Source organism: Lissotriton helveticus, chromosome 1_1 (assembly GCF_964261635.1).
Source record: "Lissotriton helveticus chromosome 1_1, aLisHel1.1, whole genome shotgun sequence".
Taxonomy (NCBI): Eukaryota; Metazoa; Chordata; class Amphibia; order Caudata; family Salamandridae; genus Lissotriton; species Lissotriton helveticus.
In genome coordinates, this window is record NC_136057.1 from 217,043,208 (window position 1) to 217,055,707 (window position 12,500).

Below are 12,500 nucleotides of genomic sequence, written 5' to 3' on the forward strand. Positions count from 1 at the left end.
CGGGGCTCCCAAGCCCGGAGGCGCATGGGACGCCTCCCCGGTCCCTCCGGACCCCGTCCCGGGCACCCTGCCACGCAGCAGGACCAAGGACAGAGCCCGGGGTGGGGAGGCCGCCCTCCCCGGGCCCTCAGGGGCCCTAGCCACTGCTCCTGAACCCAGCCAAGCAAGGGGAGGCTCCCCGGGCACATCGGAACCCCTTCCCGGGCCCTTGGCCGTGCGGCAGGCTGGGAGACAGGGCCCAGGGCCGGAGCACCCGACCCGGGGCCCGCCCGGGCCCCTGGACCCAGCCGGGGCTCCCAAGCCCGGAGGCGCATGGGACGCCTCCCCGGTCCCTCCAGACCCCGTCCCGGGCACCCTGCCACGCAGCAGGACCAAGGACAGAGCCCGGGGTGGGGAGGCCGCCCTCCCCGGGCCCTCAGGGGCCCTAGCCACTGCTCCTGAACCCAGCCAAGCAAGGGGAGGCTCCCCGGGCACATCAGAACCCCTTCCTGGGCCCTTGGCAGTGCGGCAGGCTGGGAGACAGGGCCCAGGGCCGGAGCACCCGACCCGGGGCCCGGCCGGGCCCCTGGACGCAGCCGGGGCTCCCAAGCCCGGAGGTGCATGGGACGCCTCCCCGGTCCCTCCGGACCCCGTCCCGGGCACCCTGCCACGCAGCAGGACCAAGGACAGAGCCCGGGGTGGGGAGGCCGCCCTCCCCGGGCCCTCAGGGGCCCTAGCCACTGCTCCTGAACCCAGCCAAGCAAGGGGAGGCTCCCCGGGCACATTGGAACCCCTTCCCGGGCCCTTGGCAGTGCGGCAGGCTGGGAGACAGGGCCCAGGGCCGGAGCACCCGACCCGGGGCCCGGCCGGGCCCCTGGACCCAGCCGGGGCTCCCAAGCCCGGAGGCGCATGGGACGCCTCCCCGGACCCATGGAGCCCGTCCTGGGCATTGAGCCATGCCGTTGGCCTGGAGATGGGTGCCCCGGACGCCCGGGGGAGGTCTGTCTGGGACACATGGAGCCTGTCCTGGGCATTGAACCATGCCGTTGGCCTGGAGAAGGGAGCCCCGGACGCCCGGGGGAGGACTGCCCGGTACCCTTGGAGCCCTTCCCGGGTACTTTGCAACGCCGTTGGCCTCCTGGAGATGGGTGCCCCGAACGCCCGGGGGGGTGGGCTGCCCGGGACCCGTGGAGCCCGTCCTGGGCACTCTGACCTGCTTTTGGCCCGGGGGAGGGACCCCAGACGACCGGGACCCGTGGAGCCCGTCCTTGACACTCTGACAAGCCGTTGGCCCGGGGAAGGGAGTCCCAGACGACCGGGACCTGTGGAGCCCGTCCTGGGCACTCCTGTATGCCGTTGGCCCGGGGAAGGGAGCCCCGGACGTCCGGGACCCGTGGAGCCCGTCCTGGGCACTCCTGTATGCCGTTGGCCCGGGGAAGGGAGCCCCGGACGTCCGGGACCCGTGGAGCCCGTCCTGGGCACTCTGAAATGCTTTGGCCCGGGGAAGGGAGCCCCGGACACCCGGGGGGGGAGGACTGCCCGGGGCCCGTGGAGCCCGTCCTGGGCACTCTGACAAGCTGTTGGCCCGGGGAAGGGAGACCTGGACGCCCGGAACCCGTGGAGCCCGTCCTGGGCACTCTGAAATGCTTTGGCCCGGGGAAGGGAGCCCCGGACGCCCGGGGGGGAGGACTGCCCGGGACCCGTGGAACTGGTCCTGGGCACTCTGACATGCCGCTGGCCCGGGGAAGGGTGCCCCGGATGACCGGGGCCCGTGGAGCCCGTCCTGGGCACTCTGACATGCCGCTGGCCCGGGGAAGGGAGCCCCGGACGCCCGGGGCCCGTGGAGCCCGTCCCGGGCACTCTGCCATGCCGTCAGCCTGGATGGAGCCCCGGACGCCCGGGGGGGCGAAGGCCCGGGACGCATGGAGCCTGTCCCGGGCACTCTGCCATGCCGTCGGCCTGGATGGAGCACCGGACGCCCGGGGGACGACTGCCCAAGAGCCATGGAGCCCGTCCTGGGCAATTTGACATGCAGTTGGCCTGGAGGAAGGAAGCTCCGGGTGGCCTAGGGAGGTGTTGCCCAGGCATATCCCATCTGGTCCCCATGGCAGAGAACCACCAACCCTGGAGGGGTGTCCGGGCATACCCTGCCCCATAGTAATCCGGAGGCAAATTACCCCCCTTTCTTGCAATCTGTGCACGCGAGGTGACAGAGGGGACCCAAGGCGTGAAAGAACCCGACCTCATGGAGCCCTCGCTGGGATCCGGGAGGCGAATGGCACCTCATTAAGACTTCCAGGGAAGTTCGGCCATCTGGTCCCCCCCATAGGAAAGCGTTGCAGGCGACCAGATGCCCGAGGGGATCCGGGCGACCAGATGGCCGAGGGAATCCGGGCGACCAGATGGCTGGGCATGGAGGTGAAGCCGCCTGGACTCTTCCCCACCCCGTCCCCGTCCTGGGACGAATGCCCGGGACGCATGGAGCCCGTCCTGGCCACTTGACGTCCCGTCCTGGGCATTGAACCATGCCGTCGGCCTGGAGAAGGGAGCCCCCGGACGCCCGGGGGAGGACTGCCCGGTACCCGTGGAGCCCTTCCCGGGTACTTTGCAACGCCGTTGGCCTCCTGGAGATGGGTGCCCCAGATGCCCGGGGGTGGGCTGCCCGGGACCCATGGAGCCCGTCCTGGGCACTTTTACATGCCGTCGGCCTGGAGGTGGGTGCCCTGGACGCCCGGGGGAGGCCTGCCCGGGACCCGTGGAGCCCCTCCCGGGTACTTTGCCAATGCCGTTGGCCTCATGGAGATGGGTGCCCCGGACGCCCGGGGGAGGACTGCCCGGTACCCGTGGAGTCCTTTCCGGGTACTTTGCAACGCCGTTGGCCTCCTGGAGATATGTGCCCCGAACGCCCGGGGGGAGGGCTGTCCGGGGCCCATGGAGCCCGTCCTGGGCACTGTGACATGCCGTCGGCCTGGAGCCCCCAGACACCCAGGGGAGGACCACCGTGAAAACCATGGAGCCCGCCCCGGGCACTCTGCCATACCGTCAGCCTAGATGGAGCCCCGGACGCCCAGGGGACGAATGCCCGGGACGCATGGAGCCCGTCCTGGGCACTTTTCAATGCCGTCAGCCTGGATGGAGCCCCGGACGCCCGGGGGACGACTGCCCAGGAGCCATGGAGCCCGTCCTGGGCAATTTGACATGCAGTTGGCCTGGAGGAAGGAAGCCCCGGGTGGCCTAGGGAGGTGTTGCCCAGGCATAGCCCATCTGGTCCCCATGGCAGAGAACCACCAGCCTCGGAGGGGTGTCCGGGCGTACCCTTCTCCCTAGTAATCCGGAGGAAAATTACCCCCTTTTCTTGTAATCTGTGCACGCGAGGTGACAGAGGGGACCCAAGGCGCGAATGTACCCAACCTCCTGGAGCCCTCGCTGGGATCCGGGCGTCGAATGGCACCTCATCGGGACTTCCAGGGAAGTTCGGCCATCTGGTCGCACCATAGGAAAGCGTTGCGGGCGACCAGATGCCCGAGGGGATCCGGGCGACCAGATGGCCGAGGGAATCTGGGCGATCAGATGGCTGGACACGGAAGTGAAGCCGCCTGGACTCTCCCGACCCTGTCCCCGTCCCCGTGCCCGTGCCCGGGACGCATGGAGCCCGTCCTGGGCACTTTTCCATGCCTTCGGCCTGGAGCCCCCAGACACCCAGGGGAGGACCACCGTGAAAGCCATGGAGCCCGACCCGGGCACTCTGCCATGCCGTCGGCCTGGATGGAGCCCCGGACGCCCGGGGGACAAATGCCCGGGACGCATGGAGCCCGTCCTGGGCACTTTTCCATGCCTTCGGCCTGGAGCGCCCCGACATCCTGGGGAGGACCACCCTGGAAACCATGGAGCCCGACCCGGGCACTGTGCCATGCCGTCGGCCTGGATGGAGCCCCGGACGCCCGGGGGACAAATGCCCGGGACGCATGGAGCCCGTCCTGGGTACTTTTCCATGCCGTCGGCCAGGAGCCCCCTGACACCCAGGGGAGGACCACCGTGAAAACCATGGAGCCCGACCCGGGCACTCTGCCATACCGTCAGCCTGGATGTAGCCCCGGACGCCCGGGGGACGAATGCCCGGGACGCATGGAGCCCGTCCCGGGCACTCTGCCATGCCGTCCCGACAAATTCGTACGGACTCCTAACCTTACGACACGGATCGGAATCGAGCCCTCTCTGACCCAGCAGTTTCAGGCGCCCGGGGGACGAATGCCCGGGACGCATGGAGCCTGACCCGGGCACACTGCCTTGCCGCCGGCCTGGATGGAGCCCCGGACGCCCGGGGGACGAATGCCCGGGACGCATGGAGCCCGTCCCGGGCACTCTGCCATGCCGTCGGCCTGGATGGAGCCCCGGACGCCCGGGGGACGACTGCCCAAGAGCCATGGAGCCCATCCCGGGCACTCTGCCATGCCGTCCCGACAAATTCGTACGGACTCCTAACCTTCCGACACGGATCGGAATCGAGCCCTTTCTAACCCAGCAGATTTCAGGTTGATTTGCTATATACTTTACGTACGATTTTATGGGGGCCGATTCCGATCCGGTACGTAAAAGCAAATACGACCGACATGTCGGACAACCACGTACACCCAGGGGATAGGACTGCCCGGGTCACATGGACCCCGTCCTGGGCACTCTGATCTGCCGCCGGCGCCGGGGATCGAACCGTGATCACCAGATGGGGATATCCCAAAAATCTGGCATGGATACGGCCCGCCAGGACAGGTTTGGGCACCCCTGCGGTAGAGCATCAGACTTTTAATCTGAGGGTCCAGGGTTCAAGTCCCTGTTCAGGCGGGTGCTTCCTTTAAAGAAAAATTACTCTAATTGGATGCTCTTTTTGTGTTCCCCTGCATGACGAATAAGATATTCCATTACTAAAATTGCAAAAACGTCTTTCATGGAGTTGTGAAATGCACATCTGCCTCATATATCATGTGCCATTTGACTAAACTTAAGTCGTACGTAGATTTACCTAAGGTATCATGTAACTTGAGACGGTGAATATAATTTCCCCAATTCAATATTCAAAATAAATCCATGGTTATAGTATCAAATGAACTTTATAAAGCTGATCAACATTATTTCATTTCAGAATATCTCTGCGCCTCATCAGAGCGTATTGGCTCTGTGGCGCAATGGATAGCGCATTGGACTTCTAGGTGAATGTAAAGAAGATATTCAAAGGTTGTGGGTTCGAATCCCACCAGAGTCAGTTTTATCCCTATTTATTTCATAACTGTTTTAAAGAGTAATAAACAGTGCATGCATGCTTCTGCTTCACCAAAAAGAGCAGTGAAAGGAAGTCTATTTTAAATAGATACTATTCAAATTACGCAATCTTTGCAGAAGAGGAAATTGGCAGCTGTACTTATGAAAATGTAATTTACTCAGAAGTAAGATTTTGGGCCCTTCCTTAATTTTACAATGTCAATAAAAACATATGACTTCTAAGTCAGCAAAATAAATGAGATAGTAGCAATTTCAGGACTTACAATAAGGTTAAATTTACTGAAGAGATTTCAAATGCTTGAAGTACCAATTCATTATTATATTCCGCGTATTCAGTACTTAATACCGGCAACCATCTTAAGAAACGTAGTGATAGTTGGGACACTTCCAAATGTTGATAAGGTCATTTTGTGGAGCGACCTCTCCCAGCCTGGATAGCTCAGTCGGGAGAGCATCAGACTTTTAATCTGAGGGCCCAGGGTTCAAGTCCCTGTTCAGGCGGCTTGGTTAAAGAAAAGGTATATCAATTGCATACTCTTTTCAGGATCCAATGAATGGGGAGTCCTATTAGAGATGTTTCAAAAAAGTCTTATTCAAGTCATTACATACCCATCTGTCTTCTACATTCTTTGACAAGGGTTAAGAAGACTTACCCAAACTGTATCATGTAGTTTGACATGTTGATTATCTTTTACCCAATTCAATGTTCAAAATGTAAGGTAGTGTCCGATTAACTTGATAAAGTTGGTCAACAGCTGATAGGTCATCTTTTTATTTGTGAATCTCTGATCACCGTGTTGAATCAGGTCGGATCTCTAGTGCAATGGATAGCGGCTTGGAGTCCTAGACGAATGTAGCAAAAGCATTCAAAGGCTTTGTGTTCAAACACCAGCTGGGTCAATTTTATCCCTCCTCTTATTTTATAACTAATTGAAACAGTAACAAGCAATGCCTGCGTCTGCATCACCAGAAACATTTACCAACATGGCAGTGAAAGAAAGTCTACTTAAACAGAGACTGTTTGCTTTGAAAACATTGCATAATCTATGCCCAAGAGGAAATTCCCAAAGATACTGCTGAAAATGTAATTTAGTAGGTAGTAATAGTATTTGGCACTTTATTGATTTCACAATGTCATTTTAGACACATGATTTCTAAGTCAGCCGAAAATGAGATAGTCCAAATTTCAGGATTTAAAATGGATTACGTGTGCTGCTGAAATTTCAAATGCTTAACACCTTCAATGCTACAGGAGATTTTCCTCCTGTGCTGAATGATCTGTAAATCCATTGTTCATGACGAGCTCAGCTCGTCATAAGCACACGACAAGTGTACTGCACGACGAGCTGAGCTCGTCATGAGCATGGAAGGGGTTAAAACATCAATTTGTTATTAAACTCTACAAATTTGATTGCTAATATATGTAACCATATTAATACACAGAGTGTAGGTCAGTGTACGTCCACATTTGTTTAGCTGATTTTAAGACAGAGTATAGCCGAGCCTGGATAGGTCAGTCGGTAGAGCATCAGACTTTTAATCTGAGGGTCCAGGGTTCAAGTCCCTGTTCAGGTGGTTGCTTCCTTTAAAGAAAAATTACTGTAATTGGATGCTCTTTTTGTGTTCCCCTGCATGACGAATAAGATATTCCATTACTAAAATTGCAAAAACGTCTTTCATGGAGTTGTGAAATGCACATCTGCCTCATATATCATGTGCCATTTGACTAAACTTAAGTCGTACGTAGATTTACCTAAGGTATCATGTAACTTGAGACGGTGAATATAATTTCCCCAATTAAATATTCAAAATAAATCCATGGTTATAGTATCAAATGAACTTTATAAAGCTGATCAACATTATTTCATTTCAGAATATCTCTGCACCTCATCAGAGCGTATTGGCTCTGTGGCGCAATGGATAGCGCATTGGACTTCTAGGTGAATGTAAAAAAGATATTCAAAGGTTGTGGGTTCGAATCCCACCAGAGTCAGTTTTATCCCTATTTATTTCATAACTGTTTTAAAGAGTAATAAACAGTGCATGCATGCTTCTGCTTCACCAAAAAGGGCAGTGAAAGGAAGTCTATTTTAAATAGATACTATTCAAATTACGCAATCTTTGCAGAAGAGGAAATTGGCAGCTGTACTTATGAAAGTGTAATTTACTCAGAAGTAAGATTTTGGGCCCTTCCTTAATTTTACAATGTCAATAAAAACATATGACTTCTAAGTCAGCAAAAAAAATGAGATAGTAGCAATTTCAGGACTTACAATAAGGTTAAATTTACTGAAGAGATTTCAAATGCTTGAAGTACCAATTCATTATTATATTCCGCGTATTCAGTACTTAATACCGGCAACCATCTTAAGAAACGTAGTGATAGTTGGGACACTTCCAAATGTTGATAAGGTCATTTTGTGGAGCGACCTCTCCGAGCCTGGATAGCTCAGTCGAGAGAGCATCAGACTTTTAATCTGAGGGCCCAGGGTTCAAGTCCCTGTTCAGGCGGCTTGGTTAAAGAAAAGGTATATCAATTGCATACTCTTTTCAGGATCCAATGAATGGGGAGTCCTATTAGAGATGTTTCAAAAAAGTCTTAATCAAGTCATTACATACCCATCTGTCTTCTACATTCTTTGACAAGGGTTAAGAAGACTTACCCAAACTGTATCATGTAGTTTGACATGTTGATTATCTTTTACCCAATTCAATGTTCAAAATGTAAGGTAGTGTCCGATTAACTTGATAAAGTTGGTCAACAGCTAATAGGTCATCTTTTTATTTGTGAATCTCTGATCACCGTGTTGAATCAGGTCGGATCTCTAGTGCAATGGATAGCGGCTTGGAGTCCTAGACGAATGTAGCAAAAGCATTCAAAGGCTTTGTGTTCAAACACCAGCTGGGTCAATTTTATCCCTCCTCTTATTTTATAACTAATTGAAACAGTAACAAGCAATGCCTGCGTCTGCATCACCAGAAACATTTACCAACATGGCAGTGAAAGAAAGTCTACTTAAACAGAGACTGTTTGCTTTGAAAACATTGCATAATCTATGCCCAAGAGGAAATTCCCAAAGATACTGCTGAAAATGTAATTTAGTAGGTAGTAATAGTATTTGGCACTTTATTGATTTCACAATGTCATTTTAGACACATGATTTCTAAGTCAGCCGAAAATGAGATAGTCCAAATTTCAGGATTTAAAATGGATTACGTGTGCTGCTGAAATTTCAAATGCTTAACACCTTCAATGCTACAGGAGATTTTCCTCCTGTGCTGAATGATCTGTAAATCCATTGTTCATGACGAGCTCAGCTCGTCATAAGCACACGACAAGTGTACTGCACGACGAGCTGAGCTCGTCATGAGCATGGAAGGGGTTAAAACATCAATTTGTTATTAAACTCTACAAATTTGATTGCTAACATATGTAACCATATTAATACACAGAGTGTAGGTCAGTGTACGTCCACATTTGTTTAGCTGATTTTAAGACAGAGTATAGCAGAGCCTGGATAGCTCAGTCGGTAGAGCATCAGACTTTTAATCTGAGGGTCCAGGGTTCAAGTCCCTGTTCAGGTGGTTGCTTCCTTTAAAGAAAAATTACTCTAATTGGATGCTCTTTTTGTGTTCCCCTGCATGACGAATAAGATATTCCGTTACTAAAATTGCAAAAACGTCTTTCATGGAGTTGTGAAATGCACATCTGCCTCATATATCATGTGCCATTTGACTAAACTTAAGTCGTACGTAGATTTACCTAAGGTATCATGTAACTTGAGATGGTGAATATAATTTCCCCAATTCAATATTCAAAATAAATCCATGGTTATAGTATCAAATGAACTTTATAAAGCTGATCAACATTATTTCATTTCAGAATATCTCTGCACCTCATCAGAGCGTATTGGCTCTGTGGCGTAATGGATAGCGCATTGGACTTCTAGGTGAATGTAAAAAAGATATTCAAAGGTTGTGGGTTTGAATCCCAGCAGAGTCAGTTTTATCCCTATTTATTTCATAACTGTTTAAAAGAGTAATAAACAGTGCATGCATGCTTCTGCTTCACCAAAAAGGGCAGTGTAAGGAAGTCTATTTTAAATAGATACTATTCAAGTTACGCAATCTTTGCAGAAGAGGAAATTGGCAGCTGTACTTATGAAAATGTAATTTACTCAGAATTAAGATTTTGGGCCCTTCCTTAATTTTACAATGTCAATAAAAACATATGAATTCTAAGTCATCAAAAAAAATGAGATAGTAGCAATTTCAGGACTTACAATAAGGTTAAATTTACTGAAGAGATTTCAAATGCTTGAAGTACCAATTCATTATTATATTCTGCGTATTCAGTACTTAATACCGGCAACCATCTTAAGCAGGGGTGCCCAAACCAGTCCTGGCGGGCCGTATCCATGCCAGATTTTTGGGATATCCCCATCTGGGGATCACGGTTCGATCCCCGGCACCGGCGGCAGATTAGCCCAGCACCAGGTGACTCTGGGAAATAGCTTGCGCCGCGGCTAGGGCGGCTGACTCCGGAATCTGGAGATTTTTTTATTTAAGGTTTTTGTAGAGCGCGTAGTAACCCTCGAGCATCCCAGAGATCAGGGTTCGATCCCCGGCACCGGCCGCAGATTAGCCCAGCACCACGTGACTCTGGGAAATAGCTGGCGCCGCGGCTAGGGAGGCTGACTCCGGAATCTGGAGATCACGGTTCGATCCCCGGCACCGGCGGCAGATTAGCCCAGCACCAGGTGACTCTGGGAAATAGCTGGCGCCGCGGCTAGGGCGGCTGACTCCGGAATCTGGAGATTTTTTTATTTAAGGTTTTTGTAGAGCGCGTAGTAACCCTCGAGCATCCCAGAGATCAGGGTTCGATCCCCGGCACCGGCCGCAGATTAGCCCAGCACCACGTGACTCTGGGAAATAGCTGGCGCCGCGGCTAGGGCGGCTGACTCCGGAATCTGGGGATCACGGTTCGATCCCCGGCACCGGCGGCAGATTAGCCCAGCACCATGTGACTCTGGGCAATAGCTTGCTTAATCTTCCCAACGGCCCCTAGCGCCTAGAGACCCTTACGGGTGATTGTGCGCCTTACAAATGTGGATTATTATTATTATTATTATTTGGGCCGATTCCGATCCGGTTCGTAAAAGCACATCTGCCCGAATCTGTCGGACAACCACGTACGCCCGGGAGAGGACTGCCTGGGACCCGTGGAGCCCGTCCTGGTCACTCTGACCTGCCGTCTGCCCGGGGAAGGGAGCCCCGGACGCCCGGGGGGAGGACTGCCCGGGACCCATGGAGCCCGTCCTGGGCACTCTGACCTGCCGTCTGCCCGGGGAAGGGAGCCCCGGACGCCCGGGGGGAGGACTGCCCGGGACCCATGGAGACCGTCCTGGGCACTCTGGCCTGCCGACGGCCCGGGGAAGGGAGCCCCGGACGCCCGGGGGAGGACTGCCCGGGACCCGTGGAACTCGTCCTGGGCACTCTGACATGCCGCTGACCCGGGGAAGGGAACCCCGGACGCCCGGGAGCCGTGGAGCCCGTCCTGGGCACTCTGACAAGCCGTCGGACCGGGGAAGGGAGCCCCGGACGCCCGGGACCCGTGGAGCCTGTCCTGGGAACTCCGGCATGCCGTTGGCCCAGGGAAGGGAGTCCCAGATACCCGGGACCCGTGGAGCCCGTCATGGGCACTCTGACAAGCCGGTGTCCCGGGGAAGGGAGCCCCGGACGCCCGGGACTCGTGGAGCCCGTCCTGGGCACTCTGGCATGCCGTTGGCCTGGGGAAGGGAGCCCCGGACGCCCGGTGGGGGAGGACTGCCAGGGACCCGTGGAGCCCGTCCTGGGCACTTTGACCTGCCGTTGGCCTGGAGATGGAAGCCCCGGATGCCTGGGGGAGGACTGCCCGGGACCCATGGAGCCCGTCCCGGGTACTTTGCCATGCGGTTGGCCTCCTGGAGATGGGTGCCCCGGACGCCCGGGGGAGGACTGCCCGGGACATATGGAGCCCGTCCCGGGCACTTTTCCATGCCGTCGGCAGGGATGGAGCCCCGGACGCCCGGGGGACGGCTGCCCAAGAGCCATGGAGCCCGTCCTGGGCAATTTGACAAGCCGTTGGCCTGGAGGAAGGAAGCCCCGGGTGGCCTAGGGAGGTGTTACCCAGGCATAGCCCATCTGGTCCCCCTAGCAGAGAACCACCAACCTTGGAGGGGTGTCCGGGCGTACCCTGTCCCTAGTAATCCGGAGGGAAATTACCTGACTTTCTTGCAATCTGTGCACACGAGGTGACAGAGGGGACCCAAGGCGCGAAAGTACCCGACCTCCTGGAGCCCTCGCTGGGATCCGGGAGGCGAATGGCACCTCATCATGACTTCCAGGGCGACCAGATGGCCGAGGCGAGAGGGGCGACCAGATGGCCGGGACCAAAATGATGCCAATCTGCCTGCCCCGGAGCTGCAGGGCTCTGGGGCTGCAGGGTTCCGGGGGCTGCAAAGCTGCAGGTCTCTGGGGCTGCAGGGCTCCGGGGCTTCAGGCCTCCCCGGGCCCTGATGGACCCTCCGTCCCGGGCGCCTCCGACCCCCGGCCGGCTTGCAGGACGGAGGGGGGATTCCCGCACCACTGGGCCCTGCCGGACGGGGCTCAAGCCCCGGGCCCAGTCCCCGGCCCCAGTCCCGGCTTTCCGAACCCTAGGCCGGGCCGGGGAGAGCCTCCCCTGGGCCCCCGGTGGACCCTCCGTCCCGGGCGCCCCGGACCCCCGGCCGGATTGCTGGACGGAGGGGTACCAGCACCCTCGGGGCCTGGCCAGATGGAGTTCAAGCCCCGGGTCCGGTCCCACCTTCCGAACCCTACCCAGGCTGGGGAGAGCCTCCCCGGGAACCGGTGGAGCCCCGTCCCCAGCGCCCGGACCCACTGGTGGCCTGCGGGACAGGGGGCTCCAGCACCCTCGGGGCCTGGCCAGATGGAGTTCAAGCCCCGGGTCCGGTCCCACCTTCCGAACCCTAGCCAGGCTGGGGAGAGCCTCCCCGGGCCCCGGTGGAGCCCCGTCCCCAGCGCCCGGACCCACTGGTGGCCTGCGGGACAGGGGGCTCCAGCACCCTCGGGGCCTGGCCAGATGGAGTTCAAGCCCCGGGTCCGGTCCCACCTTCCGAACCCTAGCCAGGCTGGGGAGAGCCTCCCCGGGCCCCGGTGGAGCCCCGTCCCCAGCGCCCGGACCCACTGGTGGCCTGCGGGACAGGGGG

At 56.4% G+C, this 12,500-nt stretch overlaps 2 non-coding genes across 2 annotated transcripts; both read left to right on the forward strand.

The window, feature by feature from the left end:
* Positions 1-5,145: 5,145 nt before the first annotated feature.
* On the forward strand, positions 5,146-5,236 carry TRNAR-UCU (transfer RNA arginine (anticodon UCU)). The gene is given in 2 exon segments: positions 5,146-5,182; positions 5,201-5,236. It is a non-coding gene; the product is annotated as a tRNA-Arg (tRNA).
* Positions 5,237-7,155: 1,919 nt separating this feature from the next.
* TRNAR-UCU (transfer RNA arginine (anticodon UCU)) lies at positions 7,156-7,246 on the forward strand. Its single transcript is given in 2 exon segments — positions 7,156-7,192; positions 7,211-7,246. It is a non-coding gene; the product is annotated as a tRNA-Arg (tRNA).
* Positions 7,247-12,500: the final 5,254 nt, after the last annotated feature.